The 20,061-nt window shown below is 42.6% G+C and overlaps 1 pseudogene; it reads right to left on the bottom strand.

The window, feature by feature from the left end:
* Positions 1-16,934: 16,934 nt before the first annotated feature.
* Positions 16,935-17,052, bottom strand: LOC126238635 (5S ribosomal RNA; annotated as a pseudogene).
* Positions 17,053-20,061: the final 3,009 nt, after the last annotated feature.

The raw sequence follows: 20,061 nt of genomic DNA, 5'->3' as shown, positions 1-20,061 counted from the left end.
ACTCTGACTTAATTTAGCAAAAGAATTAATAAAACCGGAAAATTGAAAGTTAATTTAGTGACTGAAATTAATAGTGAACTTTGTTTCTGAAGCACTACGAAATTCAATAAAATAAGGTTAGTCTTGGGCTACCTCAACAATCACTTCAAAAGCTACTTGAATCCACGCAATTTAGAAATAAGAGATTTAACTTTAAACTTGAATTAAATGATTCTGCACAATTAACAATAGTAAAATTTAGTACGTACCAAGCTGAGCTGCAGTCACAGGTAAGCTAAAATATGGTAACAAAACTTGCACTCTTAATTTCTGCTTGTGTAATCTTGTAGCCAGCTATTAATACTTTAACTGAACTTTGGAATTAAAGCAGTGAAATGGAATGATATTACTTTAATGCTGGCGTATGAATTTCAACGACACTCAGGTTCATTCCAGAAAAGGAGGTCCCTGCTTGGTAATGCAATTGGGACAATGAGCAACAAAGGTTCATGCTAAGTTGCTGTATTTTTGTGATGCAACAGTTTGAAGAGCTGAGGTCTGCCATACAGTTCTAAAACTTTATGTGCTTTTAGTCTTCCTTGTTGGCTGAATGGTTTGCAGTCGTCGATCGGTGAGGTGGCGACAGACACTCATTGTCGGCCGTCGCTGTTGCAGAAGCTGGATGTTGGCGCGCCTTCTTCTCGACACGGTCACTAGGCGAAACGGGCTCTTGATGTGCGCCAGCTAATGCTTCTCGTCCGCGACGCCGTGTCAGAAACTATCATAGCCAGTCGAGCGCAATTACATGCTGCCAAACCCCGAAAGCGCGGCAACTTCGGGAGCGTCACACAACACACCTGCTCCACCGCCCTACTCCAGCCCGACCTCTCTGCCCGCGCTCCATGCGGCAGAGTTAACACTACCAAAGATCCTAAACACTTTGGTTCTCCACACGACCTATCGATGTAATCGTTCGATAGCATAGTTTTCCTTAGGCCAGACTCAGCGTAAAAATACAAATAACATTTACAAAACAAACCAATTATTCATCGGCATAAATAAATAAATAAATAAATAAATAAATAAATAAATAAATAAATAAATAAATAAATATATTAGAACAATTACAATATATAAAGACACAGAAATGTCATATCTTCTGGTAGCAAAACAAGGAAAAAAATATAGTACAATAGATGGAAATAGGAAGATATACATTTCCGGCGTTACAAGCTGTTGGGGCGGGTTCGTTGCTTGCTACTGTGTCATCACTACACTCCTCCGCTGACAGGACTAGTGCATTCACAACTGATATTTCGGCTCTATCCGTTACTAGTGGGAGCTCTGGCTTTAATCACACAGTTTCTTTATTACCTGTTTGCCGTGATTCATTTCCGTGCACATATGTTTTTAAGCCGTTAGCACTCCCAAGACTTCATATCTACATCTATATGGTTACTATCTTGTGCACAGAATTCATAATACGTATTTCAATGCTGTTTCCTACATCTGGTCTGAGATACTTTCTCCGCATTACTTTGGCCTGCAACATATGTAGCCCTTATTTTCCTCATTGTTTTTGTCCTTATAACTTTGTAGCACAAAATCTATACCGTGCATGGCTGAATTAAATAGTCCTCTATCTCTTCCTCGGCGCATTACATTGACGCGATATCTTCTATTGTCATCCTGACCATTATCATTGTGATAATTCCAGTTGTTGTTTGCCTGTCGGTAATCACGATTCCCACTCCAGTGGTGTTCTAAAAAAGTGTACGTCTACAACTTTGCTTCCACCGTTTTGCAATAGACGGCAGTAGCGGCAAGTGGGGTTCAGGTGGTAGGTCACAGGTGTAATACAATAAGCTTAGGCATCTGAAAACATAGTGCCATAAAAATATTAGTCGATTTGTGATTGCATCGTAAGGTTATTCTCGATTAAGTACGTCAACTTACGTAGCCATTTCTCGCCATTTGCGGGAAGTTTTAATTTTCTGTTTTAATGAAGAAATCTGCGGTTGCGGCTCTTAAAATGCTGGGTAAGACCAATGGTGAGGGAACTATTAGTGGAAGAACATGCAGAGAATGTTTTCAACGCCTTAAGAATGGTGATTTTGATGTCGAAGACCGACATGGGGGTGGAAGACAGAACGTTTTCGTAGCTACTGAAACAGACGAAGACAGTCACAGGACATCATTATCGAAAGCAATTGATGCGTTCGAGCCCAGCACTGAAACACAAACGGCCACAATATAGCGATAGACACTAAAGGTAATTTTGCAGCAGGTCAGTGCTCGACCCCATATCGCAAAACCTGTCAAAATACACATGCAAACTTTGAAATGAGAAGTCCTATCCCTCCCGCTGCATTCTCCATACGTTGCTCTCTCTGACTACCACCTTTTTCTATCAGTGACATACAGTCCGGTTGACCAGCATTTCTGATCATATGAACAAGTGCAAAATTGAATCGATTCATGGATCCCCAAAAAAGACGCCAGTTCTTCCGCCACGCGATTCGTATGCTATCCGAAAGATGGGAGAATGTAGTGGCCAATACTATGAATCATAATTTTTTGGTAAGTTTTTCACAATAAAGCCCCGAACTTTGAGAAAAAACGGCAGAAGCAAACTTGTAGACCTAGTAGAAAAGAATTTGTGATAACTACATACGTACTTTTCTGAATCTTCTGGGAGCTTTTTTATAGCTTGTAAATGATTTAGGATACGGATGGTCTGCTTCTTAAATGGATTAATTTCTTGAACCTTGATTTGCAGAAATTTTTCATAGAATTTCTGCTCCTGTTGTCATACCTTCTGGGCATTATGAACTCTCGCCACAACAATCTTGTTTCACTTCAGACTGATTATTACATTAATCTTTTCCTGATCTGTCAAGTCTTCCTAAAAAATTCTTCTGCAGTTTTCAAGTTATTCAATGGGTACCACTCATTATGCCTTTTACTAAAGAAAAATAACCATATAGAAGAATGTTTTCATAAGTTGTTATTTCATTTAAACGACCAATTTCAGCATTTATTTAATGCTATCTTCAGGCCTCTATGCACTCGATCTATAGAGGATCAGCTACAGCGATGCATGTTTAACCGGAGCCATCAGTAATTTAATTCCGTGAATTTTTTTGTAGATTGTGTACTTCGAAGGCTTGACAACAGCTCTTGACAAGTCTTCGAAGTACACAATCAAAAAAAACTCACGGAACCCAGGTATTGATGGCTCCTGTTACACATGCGTCGATGTATCTGATTCTCTGTACATGGAGTGCATGGGGACCTGAAGATAGCATTAATGAGACGCCGAAACTAGTTGTGTACGTAAAATAACAACTTCTGAAAACATACGGCTGTTTGGTGATGTTTCTTTGATAAATATCTCACCAGCCGCTGTCCCTATCCACGATGGATCAACAGAGATTATGCCTTTTAGCTGAATCAGATTTGTCTTCACCATCCAACAATTTACTACAAGCAACCCAGTAACATAATTCTGTTTGTCTCTAAATTTTTTTTCAAGATAGCAAATTGTGCTTTAAATGTGAGAGTGTTTTGATTACTCTTCTGTTCATAATCATTTACTTGTTTGTTCAGTCCTTTTCCGAATCAAATATGGTTTTTCTCAAATGTGGTATTCCTACTTTATATGTTCACCAACAATGCCGGTTGTCAAACCAGAAACCTATTCATGTACTATTCTATGTACTGTAGATTCCATACTTTCCAGGACATTTTCGATTTCCGAATCGAACTCTGAACTTATGTCGTTAATTTTTCCTTGTATAATAGCAACACTAGTGTTTATGTTGCCTGTTTCCACTTTAATTTCCTTGATTTTAGTATTCAAAATGTCTACTTTTTATTTACATTGTCAATCCTTTGATTTTAATGGTTCAAATGGCTCTGAGCACTATGGGAAGAGGAAGTTAGTTGGGCTCTGAGCACTATGGGGCTTAACATCTGTGTTCATCAGTCCCCTAGAACTTAGAACTACTTAAACCTAATTAACCTAAGGACATGACACACATCCATGCCCGAGGCAGGATTCGAACCTGCGACCGTAGCGGTCGCGCTCCAGACTGTAGCGCCTAGAACCGCTCGGCCACTCCGGCTGGCTTGGATTTTAATACTCTGTGTTTTAATTTTATTGTCATGGCTAATAATACTACTTGAGTTTATTATCAAAGACACTAGCAATTCTACCCGACTGATTAACCAATGTTTCAATTTGATTACTACGGTGACTACTCTGTGCTCTGATTTACGAGGTCAAAAGTTGTAATATGTTATTTGTGCTCGATAATTTTTCACTATGCTGCCTTAGCACGTCTTCATGATCTGATTCTACATCGTATATCTATATCTGTTCTTTCTTTATTTGCGATGGACTCAGCATTTCAGTAGATTCATTGGCGTATTTACTGTCTTCCACGCAAGCTTCGTCATTTACCTCGTCCATTGACTCTTGTTTTAATTGTGACGGGCTCAACATCTGAATGTGATTGTTCATACACTCGTCAAGCTCGTTGCCGTACGGTAGCATCATCGGTGTGTTCATCTGGGTAATTACTAGCTGCCAGCACTTCATTCCTCTTCGCTTCATGTACTTATCCATTCTGCTCTCTAAGATCTGCTACTGTTCTCGTGTCCATTCTGTTATTAAACATGAGCTGCAATGTACTTTACGAACTCCCATGATATTTAATTATTGTTTTCCCTTTCAATGTTCTTTCAAATTCGTGTAGCAGGTAACTCACGACTTGTGTTTTTCCCGCGATTTCAAGTTATACTGATAGACGTGTATTATTACAGTCCAGATGAAAGACTGTCCTGTCACGGGGTAACAAACATAGCATTATAGGGTGGAATGACCAGTGAAGTATCCCCCTTAAGTGTTATGAAGTATGTACCCTCAACATGGATAGTAATCTTTCTTTTCTGGTAAGGAGCTGTAAGTACCATTCGCGATATACTGAGAATTACTTCATCATCTTATAGAAAAGGTTGTTAGAAATAAATAACACCAGTTGTCCCTTTGACTCATTAATTCGTGGTTCAGTAAAGCACCTAGAAAAACATAATATTATTTAGTGTTCAAAGAAAATTCGTTTTCGTTCTAAAGTTTATTTAGGCGCTAATTCCGATGATAGTGGGTATGGAGGAGGGCATGGGGGAGGAGGGTGCCAGCTAAAGTCTGGTTACACTCAGGGGTCAGAAGTGGTCTCAGGAAGGTTGCGAACCATTTCTCTTGAGGAAGAAACATTGATGGAAAACAGGGAAGGACAACTACAAAATTTGCAGAGAAGGATCCCCAGCTATAGCGAAGGCAACCGCCTGAGAAAGACAGCCTGAACTCGAAAGAAGAGGTTTTCTGGGACACCTAATTGCGGCAGACCCAGCACCCAGCTATCCTAGCAATAGGCCGGTATCCTGTAATGGGATTGTAATATTATTCCCAGAATCTCGACAGAAAGCAAGCCGGACTGATAAACTGAACACCACCTCAAGAAACAACAGGAACAAACTACTTGGAATAGACAATGTGTTCAAATTGTCTATTTGGAATGTCCGTAGTTTCAGAGATAAGGAATCAGAACTGGAAAATGACCTAAAGGCACAAAATATTGAAATGGTCATAATAACAAAAACCTAATGGAGGTTCTAAAATAATGAAACAGGAATGAAATGATATGTTGTTATTTTTACTTGTTTGGGGGCTGGACATCGTGGTAATTAGCCCACTTACGATTACTGCCTGAGACGTATTGGGTTAAGACATATCAGATGAAGATGTGCTTCCTCTTGCATTCTTCCTCGCATTAGCACTCAGTCCTTCCGAAAGGTATAAGGAGAGAAACGATTCAAGACAGACTATTAAAACACCAACCTGATCTGAAAAGACACAAAGAGTAGTTTCAGAAAACACGATTCGCCGATCATTAATATAATAACCATCCTCTACACAGACTAAAAACTTCTACTTAAGAGTATAGGTAGAATGGCAAACAAACCACAAAATCGTAAAACATGTTCCACATTCATATAACCGCCTAAAATTGAGGGAAGTCTGCTAATAAATCGGCTTGTAGCCTGTGGTTATTATATGCACTACAGTCAGTTAAAATGTAGTGAACTGTAATCAGCAAGCCACATACTTCACAAACTGGCGGTTCTTCAAGTCAGAGAAAAAGCCATGCGTCAAGGGGCTGTGACCTACTCGAAGACGTGTTAGGCGGACTAACAGACCGGAGCAGGTGCGCCACAGACTTATAGCCCCCTTTTATTGATCTCAGCTTGTTATCTACCACACACCCTGCCACTCTTCCCCCAAAGACGCATTACCGATCTACCCAGCTACGACAGCACGACAGCAGAGCATTGGGTTACGTTGAGAGGGGTATATTCTTCAGTAACTACCTCATTCTCACAAATCCCCACGTGTGCAGGTATCTATCTTTGCAACTGGAGGAGGGTGTCTTGGACGTTATCGACGAGTGTATGTACTGGGTACATGTGCTGGATAGTCTGTAGAGCTGTAAGTGAATCAGAGTCGGATTGGAATTTGAAATCACGATCACTAGGGCGGTGCTTTGCGCGAACCCTATCTCTGCACGTTCATCGGATCACTCCTGGATAGACCGAGCGAGGTGGCGCAGTGGTTAGCACACTGGACTCGCATTCGGGAGGACGACGGTTCAATCCAGTGTCCAGCCATCCTGATTTAGGTTTTACATGATTTCTCTAAATCTCTTCAGGCAAATGCCGGGATGGTTCCTTTGAAAAGGGCACGGCCGACTTCCTTCCCCATCCTTATCTAATCTAATGAGACCGATGACCTCGGTGTTTGGTCTCCTCCCGTAAAACAACCCAACCCAACACTCCTGGATTCAGTAAATGCCGCCTTGCCCGTATATCGAACAGTTTCAATGGTCGCCGAGCAGACAACGACAGCTCGCCGCCTCTGCACACACGCTCTGTATAGGGCTTGTCCTGTAGGCTCCTTGGCCAATGTCATGCCATAGTGGTGTAGTTCAGCATCTTCTGTACCGTGAACCCGAGGAAATCTATCGGAAAGAGTAGTCCTTACTCTGCTCTGGAAATGAGGTTCAGCAAGGAAGGACCTCAGACAAATGGGAAGACGACCACGAAATAGCCATTCGTGTAACTGACAGATGATACTGTCCTTGTAGTGCCGCATTCCTTTTCAATTGGTGTTAAATGCTACTTTCGTAGGAAACCCTCCTGTATAGCCGCCTGCAGTAGGGTGGGGGTCCACAGCCTCAACGAAAACATGGTCCACGTAGACCGTAATCTGTTTATTATCCGTGTAATTGGCTAATTTCAACCTTGGGTAATTTTCAAGCAACTGTAATACGTTCAAAAATGGTGACATTCGTTAATACATTAAATGTCTCCACGGTCTCGCACATACATATGTTGTGTATCCCAAGTTACTAACATATTTTGCCCGCATCTCGTGGTCGTGCGGTAGCGTTCTCGCTTCCCACGCCCGGGTTCCCGGGTTCGATTCCCGGCGGGGTCAGGGATTTTCTCTGCCTCGTGATGGCTGGGTGTTGTGTGCTGTCCTTAGGTTAGTTAGGTTTAAGTAGTTCTAAGTTCTAGGGGACTTATGACCACAGCAGTTGAGTCCCATAGTGCTCAGAGCCATTTTTTTAACATATTTTAATTTCCAGGTTCATTTCACATGTGAATAGGTATATGTATACTTCTGCGCGTATGTGATCAAAAATAACGTAATACTGTGCATGACTATGTCCATCTGCCGACACAGAAAGCTGCCAGTATAGGCAAAGTTGTTATGGTATGACCAAAGATGTTTCGAATCCTATGTATGGTCGATAACATTAAGTAAGCTACTGGATGACATACGTGCTCTCATACGTGTTCTATTTTCAATATAAAAGTAGAAGATCGAAACTCACACATAATATGTCACGCCATATGAAGTTTTATAAATTACAGTACAAAGTCCGAACCGCGAGAGATTACGTCGGGCCTTTTAATGAAGTGTGCCAGTCCGTCTATAAATGATAATGATGTAGTAACAAATACGTCATGTGGATCATTAGGATCAGTAACAGATTATGTACAAGGTGATTTTTTCCACAATGTCCAACTCTAGGGATTGATCAATGAGAGGATACGAAACAAAAATGGTCTAATGAACTTATGTCCGGTAATACTAGACACCATTTATTCAATCATACTTTGTTACAGAGACTGCGCCGGCCGAAGTGGCCGTGCGGTTAAAGGCGCTGCAGTCTGGAACCGCAAGACTGCTACGGTCGCAGGTTCGAATCCTGCCTCGGGCATGGATGTTTGTGATGTCCTTAGGTTAGTTAGGTTTAACTAGTTCTAAGTTCTAGGGGACTAATGACCTCAGCAGTTGAGTCCCATAGTGCTCCGAGCCATTTGAACCATTTTTTACAGAGACTGCGATCTAATGCGCGCTGTAACATTCAGCCACAGTTACAGTACGCTTGGTTTCCTCCTAGAGGGTGGTACTGTTCCTCATACGTCATGCCCTAGCTCCCTCTTCTGTCACAGTCATTGATAATGTTGTGTCGGATTCACTTCTCTTACTGATCACCTTGTGGTGAATGTGATACAGCGTTGTAAACAATGGTTCCGTATTCGAATTGAGAGCTTTCGAACAAGTATTTAAAATATGGCAAGGCAAATGGCAGCGGGTGGCTGGCAGCAAAGTTGAATCAGAAGACCTATCCCTGCCGGCATTCAATGTTGGCAACAGTGTTTCGTCGATTTTCTGAGACTGGGTCGTTTCAGAAAGCAGGAAATCATGGAGGACGTTGCCGAAATGTTCAGACATCAGACTTGGAGGAAAATGTGATTAACACTGTGGAAGGGGACCGCCGTGTCAGTACCAGACAGTTGGCCCGCCAGTACAGGGTAAGCCAGACGACCATGTGGAATATTCTCCATGACAATTGTTACTACCCTTATCACTTACAGTGTGTACAAGGCTTACTAGCGACAGACTTTCCACTTCGGGATCAGTTTTGTCACTGGTTTCTTCACCAGGCAACAATGATTCTGCGATTTACATCATCCATCCTGTTCACAGATTAGGCCACCTTTACGTGGAGTGGTATCTTCAACTTTCATAACAGTCATCTGTGGGATAGAATATGCAGAACCCCCATAGTATGGTGACAGCGAATCATCAGCATTGGTGCAGCTAGAATGTGTGGGCTGGGATAATGGGCGACCATATTTTGGGACATCTTCCTTTCACGTCGCCTAACAGTCCAGAATCATCGGCGTTTATCGCGGATGACTTTACCTCCCCCGCTGGAAGAAGTGCCATTGATGATTCGATGGGTTATGTGACTGCTACACAATGTTGCTCGAGCCCGCTTCGCTGTTAACGTCCGGATGCATCTCAATCGTGTCTTCCCTTGTCGATGGGTTTTCGGTATCATCTCATCGGGCAATCTCTAGAGTGTGTACACCCTGTATATTGGTCGCATTTTTTCCCTTTACTTTTATAAAATGTAAGAATAAAACTCTAAACCATAATTGGCTTACACCATGTCACTGCATTTATTTCAACAATATACTACAGTACAGATGTTGGATCCTGCAGGTTAAGTGAATGGAAGGGGACTACTTTGCATTGCCTTTATGGGGAATCTAAATTACTGTGCAGCTTGATGCGAAATGGAAGTAGTAGCTATAGTTTTGAGGAAGATAGCCTCGTTTAGAACTTATACTTTGTAAGTCTTATAGCACTAGCTGATTCATAGCTCATATATCATGTGTCATGTTATATGTGGAAAAGTGACATTCATTTTCATGTTAAAACCTCTACCAATATGCCGGACTTCCTATGGGGGATATTAGCCTGACTAAAAACTAAGATCTCCATTGGTAAATGTCACAATTTTTTAGCATATTACAGGTACTTGAAAATGATCCACAGTTGAAATTGGCCGATTGCATGTATAATAAACAGAATACAGCCTACCTCTAGCACGTTTTCATTCCCAAAATATCTTCTGAACCCATACTGGAAGCGACTGAGGAGATTTCTAGATTCCAGAGTTCAAACAAGGTGCAAGTTGATCGTCTGCTCTAGTGTCTCTCCTTCATAGCTTGCAGGAGCGACATTACGACAGCTGCTAGGGTGTATGCTGTCCTTCGCTGGTTTAAGAATGGGCATCATTACCGATTCGCTCCAAGCATCAGGTTACTCTTCATCACTCCATATCTCACGAAAAAGGTAAGTACGATTTCTTTAGGTACAGGATAAAGTACCATAGCACACCATACTGTATCAAGTCCTCTCGGGGACAGTCCCTCCAGCTGCAGTTAATGCTGTGTCCAGGTCCCACACATTGTAGCAATTGAAAAGATGTCCGCTTCTCTCCAAAACTTCGTAAAAATACTGTGTCATGGTCTCTGCGATCTTTACAGTCGTAACGTCCAGGACTTCACTGTCTCATATGGCGGCTAATGGACTCAACATCCCTTTCCCAGATGTCTTCATTACTGATTACGATACTCCATTGGTGGAACCTGACCGATTAACAGACTTCAGAAACTCGTACCATGACCGTTTGTTCCCCATCTTTACTGTCTGCCGGGCTTTCGCTCATACTAAATGAAAGCCGCCAAGGTTCTCTGCCAATAGACTGTACTTGAATCTATACAGTGCCGTCTGCCTGATCCATATACCGCAACGACATTGACTGTTTCACCAAGCAACAGGTTGCCTCCTGTGAAGGCCAGTCGATTGTGGTATGGACTCATCAGCAGCAGCATGGATCACATCGGTGATGTGATGGATCGAATCTCAGACGTTGTGCTGGCGCTCAAGTACAGCCAACTGGCTATAAAGCGTCCAGTTTGCCTGCAAACCAACCACTTGGGTAGTTTTCTCTCTCTCAGACTCTATTCTTTGTAAAAGGTGGACAGAAATAAGGGAGTGGTCGCTAGAGTGGAGGTCATCCACCACCTTTCACTGTCCAGAATCTGTGAGACCAGGAGAGCAAACAGATAGATCAAAATGGCTCTGAGCACTATGGGACTTAACATCTGAGGTCATCAGTCCCCTAGACTTAGAACTACTTAAATCTAACTAACCTAAGGACATCACACACATCCATGCCCAAGGCAGGATTCGAACCTGCGACCGTAGCAGCCGCGTTGTTCCGGACTGCAGCGCCTAGAAACGCTCGGCCACAGCGGCCGGCAAACAGTTAGATCAATGACGAAGAATGACCCTGTTACTGTGCAAAAATGTGTCATGGAGACCGTTTTCAGGAGGCATATCGTTTCAGATCTTAATACCCTTTCAACTACTCGACATCTTGGACAGGAGTAATTATATACATTGAAATCTCTTAAAAGGAGGAACTCTGGGAGAGAGTGGTTGACTAACTTGAAGGGTGTCTCGCTATCCAGTGATGCCTACGGCGGCAGATTAATGAAACACAATTTCAAGTGAAATGACAAAAAATGCACAGTGAGCAACTGTTTGTTATGTGGTTGTTAGGGTGACCGTTGAAGTCTTTTCGATACTTAACTCATCTTTTTTATGTGGGCGATAGCCCCTCAGCTCAGGAGTATTAGAATCTCTGAAATGTATTTCCTGAAGGCATAGGCACGCTGGTCTAGCTTTAGTTCTTCTACATGATTTCTGAAGCTATTTAATTTCCATTGCCTTCGTTTTCTCTTTGCACCTTGGTGGGGAACCCAAGAGCACTGGATGTGGACCACTTCCACTGCCAAATTTCAGAACAGCAGTGGCTGATTCGTCACTGTTGCATTAGGTTCCATTTCATTGGACTTTAACTTCGTCTTCGTGCTAACTTTCCCGTTTTGGGCAGAAACACGTGAAGATCCTTCAGTGAGTGTGCCAGACAGGCAGGTGGAAAATTTTCTGTTGAGGGCAATGGCAGCGCATTGTCAGTCATAGAAGTTTGTGAAACTGATACTCTGGCAGGCACAGGTTTACTGGTGCGAGTTGGAACAGTTAACACATTATTGTGAGGATATATACAGGCCAGACTCAGCATACAGGAAAGTCAAAACAACCTTCGGTGACATTAAAAGCAAGGGTGATAACATTAAGAGTGAAACGGGAATTCCACTTTTAAACGCAGAGGGGAGAGCAGATAGATGGAAAGAATACATTGAAAACCTCTAAGAGGGGGAAGATTTATCTGATGTGATAGAAGAAGAAATAGGAGTAGATTTAGAAGAGATAGGGGATCCAGCATTAAAATCAGAATTAAAAGGAGCGTTGGAGGACTTAAGATCAAATAAGGCAGAAGGGATGGATAGCATTCCATTAGAATTTCTAAAATCATCAGGGAAAGTGGCAAAAAAACGACTATTCACGTTGTTGTGTAGAATGTATGAGTCTGGCGACACACCATCTGACTTTCGGGAAAACATCATCCCCACAATTCCGAAGACTGCAAGAGCTGACAAGTGTGAGAACTACCGCACAATCAGCTTAAAACCTTATGCAACCAAGTTGCTGACAAGAATAATATACAGAAGAATGGAAAAGAAAATTGAGGATGCGCTAGATGATGATCAGTTTGGCTTTAGAAAAGGTAAAGGCACGAGAGAGGCCATTCTGACGTACCTGTTAATAATGGAAGCAAGACTAAAGAAAAATCAAGGCACTTTCATAGGACTTGTCGACCTGGAAAAAGCGTTAGACAATGTAAAACGGTGCAAGATTATCGAAATTATGAGAAAAGTAGGGGTAAGCTATAGGGAGAGAAGGGGCATATACAATATGTACAACAGCCAAGAGGGATTAATAAGAGTGGACGACCAAGAACGAAGTGCTCGGATTACAGAGGGTGTAAGACAAGGATTCAGCCTTTCGCCTCTACTGTTCAGTCTGTACACCGAGGAAGCAATGATGGAAATAACAGAAAGTTTGAGTAGTGGAATTAAATTCAAGGTGAAATGATATCAATGATACGATTCGCTTATGACATTGCTATCCTGAGTGAACGTGAAGAAGAATTACATGACCTGCTGAATGAAATGAACAGTCTGATGAGTACAGAATATGGATTGATAGTAAATCGAAGAAAGACGAAGGTAATGAGAAGTAGTAGAAATGAGAACAGTGAGAAACTTAACGTCAGTATTGATGGTCACAAAATAAATGAAGTTACGGAATTCTGCTACCTAGGCAGCAACATAACCAATGATGGACGGAGGAAGGAGTACATCAAAAGCAGACTAGCAATGATAAAAAGGGCATTCCTGCCCAAGAGAATCCTACTAGTATCAAATACCGGCCTTAATTTGAGGAAGAAATTTCTGAGATTGTACGTCTGGAGTACAGCATTGTATGGTAGTGAAACATGGATTGTGGGAAAACCGGAACAGATGAGATGTGGTGCTACAGACGAATGTTGAAAATTAGGTGGACTGGTAAGGTAAGGAATGAGGAGGTTCTGCGCAGAATCGGAGAGGAAAGGAATATGTGGAAAACACTGATAAGGGTAGGGACAAGATGATAGGACATCTGTTAAGACATGCAAATGCTACTCTGATATGAAGAGGTTAGCACAGGAGAGGAATTCGTGGCGAGCCGCATGAAACCAGTCAGAAGACTGATGACAAAAAAAATCCTGAAGATATATACTTTCTTTCCGAAGCACGAACATCACACAATAACAGAATCACTTACCACCATGAACCGAAATTTTGTCCTGTCGTGGCGATTGTTGTCTACATCAGCTACATATGTGTTATTTAATTCAGTCAATTGAACCGCTTCTGAAAACTTTTACTGCTTGGCTCTATACAGCTCTTACAAGATGAGATGGCGTCTCTTTGTTTCTTAAAATTGCCCACAATTTGATTCGATTTACTTTTCAAACCTCTTTGTGTTTTTCAATTAATGAAGTCGTAGTGATGCAAGGTCCGAAGATGATCTTCCTTCACGAAAATCTTTTTGGTCATCTGTTAGTATAGTTTCAGAGACTGGCATTCGTCGTTTTGTTAAAAGTGTAGCATACAGTATTTAAAACATGCACAGTAGAAAGCTAATCCTTCGTAATTATGACATTCGTGTCTGTTACCTTCTTATAAACTGGGCATATCTGGGCTATAACTACTTTACCAGCACGTATTCAGAAAACTGAATGTGCATATTTTCTCAGTTCTGTACTGATTCAATCACATCCTGGAGTCTTCCGTTCTTTCTAGAACGTATTGCATCCTGTAATTCCTCCAAGATTATTAAGTCTACATCCCTACATGCTTAAGTGGGAATCATTTGACTATCTTGCACATCTGTCCAGAGACTTTCATGGTATTGTAAGAATTAGTTTCAGAAATTGTACTGATTTCTCTGTTGTCCTTACATTCTTTGTTATATGTTTCATTATTTTGTATGCTTTGTTTTGTCATCCTCTTAGATCATATTGAATATTTGTAATATGCTTTTTCCAACTATTATTTTTAACTTGCCTGACTTCTCCTATTCACAAGAGTTGATTTTCTTTTATACTGTAGACTCAAATCTTGATCGCCTCGAGCATTTAACAAGTAAGGCAGTTAATTGTCTTAAATTAGACGACGTATATCAACATTCCAGTATCGCAGACCTCTTTTGAAAAGAACTTTTGTTACTTGTGGCAAGTGCTCCTGCTGCTAAAGGACTGCTTCCTTTGTATTATTCCATTCCTGGTTGATGTTAACCACTTTTAAATTGAAACTCTCTAAGCCATTTCTGATATAGTGACAGGATGAAATAGATGTACTCGCAATTTAAATGCATTATTTTGTTTCTGTTTAGAAGTTATCTGACATAAAGTAGTTTTGTTTTTGAGACTAACGAGAAATGGCCTGAAGAGACATCTAGACGTTCGAACACGTGTCTTTCGCTAGAGAAAAAGACTTCTTATTACCTGTCACATAGTCTATAATTGAGGTATAGCCTCTAGCTGACATGGTATATTTGTAGATCTGTTTATGCCTGAAGAAAATGTTCGTCAGTCTTAACTAGTTAATGGGAATGCCTTCAGTCTATATCCACTACATTTTCCCGTTCAGAACCAATAATATCTGACGCTGGAGTGTTACCGCCCTTGTATTTAAATCTTCTCTTATTATCAGACAAACATTCTGGTTTATCTTACATCGAGTTCTTTGCAAAATGTCGTAGATCTCTTCAGAGACATCATATACTCCAGTTGCCGATAGTTAACCTCTTCGTTTCTTTATTCTTTACCATAATTAACCGTTCATTGGTGAAAGTGTAAGAATGTGTTCTCTTCATTAAAGTCTTCTTCCACAGAACAGGAACTCCATCACAGGATCTTTCCTTTTAAGGGAGTCCGCTGTAGATCATGTTATAGCTGTTTATTGTTGTGGAACCCCTTGCTTTCTTTTTGGTTTCTGCTATGATGGCTATGTCAACATTTTGTGAATGTAGTTTGTTTTCCAGCTTTGCTTCTTTTTCTTTGCAACTGCTGACATTCCAAGTACCCAGCCTGAATAAACTGTCAATTTCAAGTCGTTTGTTTCTGTTGATGCCAAGGTCATCATTAGTTTATATGGCTCCCTTTATCTATCTGGCTCCCTTTTTTCTGGAGATTCTGAGTAGCATTATAATTTCCCGTTATAGGATACCGGCCTATAACCAGGGAAGCTAGGTGGTGGGGCTGCAACCTCTAGGTATCCCAGAACACCTCTTTCAGGATTGTCTGCTTTAGATGGCATCCTTTACTAAGGCTGTGGATCCATCTCCAGGTTTTGTAGGTAGTCCTACCCCGTTTTTCACTGTCGTTGCCTCCTCTAGGAGGCTCGGCTTGCCTACGTCTAAGAGCACTCTTCCCCACTTCACCTTGTGGACTGCTCTTCGTCTGACACCTGTCCAAGGGACCCGTCTGCCTTAGGAGGCCTTGTCCTGAGGCTAAGCTGCCACCAGCGAAGGTCTCTGGATCCTGGTAGCCGGCCGAAGTGGCCGTGCGGTTAAAGGCGCTGCAGTCTGGAACCGCAAGACCGCTACGGTCGCAGGTTCGAATCCTGCCTCGGGCATGGATGTTTGTGATGTCCTTAGGTTAGTTAGGTTTAACTAGTTCTAAGTTCTAGGGGACTAATGACCTCAGCAGTTGAGTCCCATAGTGCTCAGAGCCATTTGAACCATTTTTTTGATCCTGGCAGAGCGCAGAGACCTCCTTGCCTCGGAAATATGACAGTCCACGAGGTGGGTTTTGATTTAATTCATGTCAATCATCGTCAATAGTATGGATTCAAACATACAGATCCAGACATAAAACAGTGTAACAGCCAGAAGGGGGACGGAAATGAAATGAAACTTTACGCGTTGAGATTTATGTGATTGATTTTAATTATTAGAACGTCGAGCCAAGTTTATTAATAATTGGCAGTATGAGTGCACTGCTCTACGTGGCGTTGCCCCACCCCTGACTGGACGTATGCACGGATTCGGTTGGGAACGGTGTCGAAAAGCCGTTGTATACTCTGAAAAAATTCTACTGTGGCGCACTTGCGTGTAGCACCAGAATAAGATAAGAATATTAATAAATTAAAATGAAACTAGTACACTATAAACGATGAAAGTCTCTGATAGGCTCGATAATGCGGATTGCTGACTGCGCGCGACCGCAGAGCCAAAGATACTGCTTTGTTGGAGTAAGAGAAAGCTGGGTGCACAGTTGTAGGTAGCTGTCTGTGAAGGAAAGACGATGGCACTCCGTTTTCAGGCTACAAGTGGCCCATCGGGACCATCCGACCGCCTTGTCATCCTCAGAGGAGGATGCGGATAGGAGGGGCGTGGGGTCAGCACACCGCTCTCCCAGTCGTTATGATGGTATTCTTGACCGAAGCCGCTACTATTCGGTCGAGTAGCTCCTCAATTGGCATCACGAGGCTGAGTGCACCCCGAAAAATGGCAACAGTGCGTGGTGACCTGGATGGTCACCCATCCAAGTGCTGGCCACGCCCGACAGTGCTTAATTTCGGTGATCTCACGGGAACCGGTGTATCAACTGCGGCAAGGCCGTTGCCAAAGACGATGGAGTAGGCAGTTTTTGTGGTGTGCTGTGTGAAGCCACCAAGTGTTAGATTGATGTAGGTATGTCAATATTGTTGAACATGGAAGCAGAAGTCTTCATGCAACCAAGGTAAAGATGTTAAATAATTATGATTTCTGTTTCTGCTGCCAGTGCGTAAGTATAGATGAGTTGGCTGATTATTTGTAATTGTTGAGTAACCGCAGAATGCACATAAACCGTCTCGATAACAAGGCCAGTTAGATATTTCGCTTTATAATGCTTCTAAGATTTGTTAACAGAGCTATATTTAATTTGATGATTTGCATTTATGTTGGATTAATGAAGTTAGATAATATTTACCGTTTAAATCTCATTGTCTGTGAATCAATTCTGAGTAATGTAACTTCAATTGTCAAACGTTTTTGAAAAGCCAAACTTAACCTGCAGTGTAATTTTTCTAAAAGAGCTCTGTGTTAGTAATGCACCACAATCAGTACTGCCTCCCTATCCAGGTCATTTATTTTTTTAAAGAAGTTGGATTTTCTTAAATGTTCTCGTTTATCAGCCAAAAGAATTTCATGCGCATTTCAAGTATTATGGCCAGAATTGCACACTGCTCAGCCTGTAGCTGGCATTCATATTTTTTGTGAGAGACCAAAATATATCGCGTTCCACCGTTGCTGCTTTAGAGGTAAGGCAATTTAATTTATTTGCTATGTGCACAGGGACCAAAGTTATTAGTTTTGAAGACGGCCAGATGATTCAGTGCCTAAGGGACTGAATGTATTTTGCAATGACTATCTCTTTATTGGTATTTGGAGTTGCATTGCTCAATAGTTCGTGTAAAGTATTTTTAACAATAACACAGAGTAAGTACACCACTTGCAGTTACAATACGCCACACAATAATTCGAGTTTAGTACCCATTCCATAATTTAGACATTCATTCTACGTAATCATAAAGTTTTCTCGTTGTTTATTAAAAGAACGTTACACATGGAACGTTACAACTCTCTTGAAGCCAACTGGCACACAACTGTTGTAACTGATACGTGACATTCTGGTTGCTGGGATTAGGACATAAGAGATGGTCCCATCCACATATGAGGATCTTGCTGGCCACGGGCGTACCTCAGAATCATGCAGCCAGTTCATAGAAATACGTACCAGCACCGTGACGCGAGGAATTACATTCGTTTGTCTCTCCAAAACATTGCAAGAATATGACCCTTCCTCAAGTCGCCGCTATACTCGCTGGCTATGCTCATCCGTGATAGTACAGAACCGCAGTTCATTGCTGAATTCAGTCCAAAGCCATTCATGCTCAGTCGACACTTCTCGGTCACGGGATCGCTCCATACGCAGCCATTTGTGTTGTTGTGTTAACAACAACCTACACATAGGACGGTAACTGTCTACTCCGACTGCCGACAACCTCCAATTAATGGTACGGGTTGACACAGACGTTGCAGGGATCACATTACCTGTCCTCGGATGGAAGACGCAGATGTGAAGGGGTTACGATGTGCTTAGTGCACAATACTGCGATATCCGCTTTGTGATGGCCAGACGTGGTCGACCAAAACGTTGATAACGAATATGGCTGCCTGTGCAGTTGATCATCGGGCCACTGGCACGCCCGAATTCCCCACGACTCTGGACAGTGTACGATTAGACCAGTCGGCCATAACAAACTAACAATGCCGGCCTTTTCAGGCTCTGGATACCAGTCTACCTGCCACACAAAATGTAGCTCTAATCATACACATGGTGTTTCCGTAAGAGCGTGCAAAAGTTTAACAGGAGGTAGAGGATGCTCCACCAAACGATTTGAGGTAGGGAACCTGGGGTCGGAGAAGCAGCTTAAGGTTCAAATAGCTCTGAGCACTATGGGACTTAACATCTGTGGTCATCAGTCCCCTAGAACTTAGAACTACTTAAACCTAACTAACCTAAGGACATCACACACATCCATGCCCGAGGCAGGATTCGAACCTGCGACCGTAGCGGTCACGCGGTTCCAGACTGAAGCGCCTAGAACCGCTCGGCCACACCGGCCGGCCCAGCTTAAGGAGATAATAAGAATAAATCACATTACTGTGTGCTTTTTGTATTTACACTGTATTGTATTGTATGTTAACTGGGGACCGAGAAAGGACGGAGAGACTCCGTCCCCGCCGCAGCCGCAGTGGTCCACAGCCCCACGACGACTACCGCAGTCCACTTCACCCCTCCGCCGCCCCACACCGAACCCAGGGTTACTGTGCGGTTCTGCCCCCGGTGGACCCTCCCCCCCCCCCGCAGGGAACGACTCACACCAGACGAGTGTAACCCCTATGTTTGCGTGGTAGAGTAATGGCGGTGCACGCGTACGTGGAGAACTTGTTTGCGCAGCAAGCGCCGACGTAGTGTAACTGAGGTGGAATAAGGGGAACCAGCCCGCATTCGCCGAGGCAGGTGGAAAACCGTCTAAAAACCATCCACAGACTGGCCGGTTCACCGGACCTCGACACAAATCTGCCGGGCGGATTCGTGCCGGGGACCAGGTGCTCCTTCCCGCCTGGAATGTGTTTACATTAGTCAGAGTTAACTGAAAATACCACCATTGACACAATGAGCGTACCGTTTACAATGCACGTTACAAAATGTGCTGAAACTGACGGCCATCAACCTCAGTGCAAGCATGACTTCAGCGAACAATATTGTGACGCACCCTGATAAATATCCCTGGTGTGTATCGAATCACATCACAGACAGCTACAATTCTGGCAACTAATTCCATCTCCGTATCCACTGGGATCTTATACACAAGTGACATTAGATATCCGCATAGAAAATAATGAAGGGGATTCAGGTCAGATGAGCTCGCGGGCCATGCAACAGGATCTCCTCTTCCAATCCAGCGACAAGGAAACATAGCATTGAGATGGTTGCGGACATCCGCACTGAAGTGAGGTGGTGCACTGTTCTTGTTGTATCCAAGTCCTCTCACGAACAGCCACGTTCTCCAACAACTCAGGTA

The sequence above is a fragment of the Schistocerca nitens genome, chromosome 2 (genome assembly GCF_023898315.1).
Source record: "Schistocerca nitens isolate TAMUIC-IGC-003100 chromosome 2, iqSchNite1.1, whole genome shotgun sequence".
Classification (NCBI taxonomy): Eukaryota; Metazoa; Arthropoda; class Insecta; order Orthoptera; family Acrididae; genus Schistocerca; species Schistocerca nitens.
This window is presented reverse-complemented; position numbering and strand designations above follow the sequence as displayed.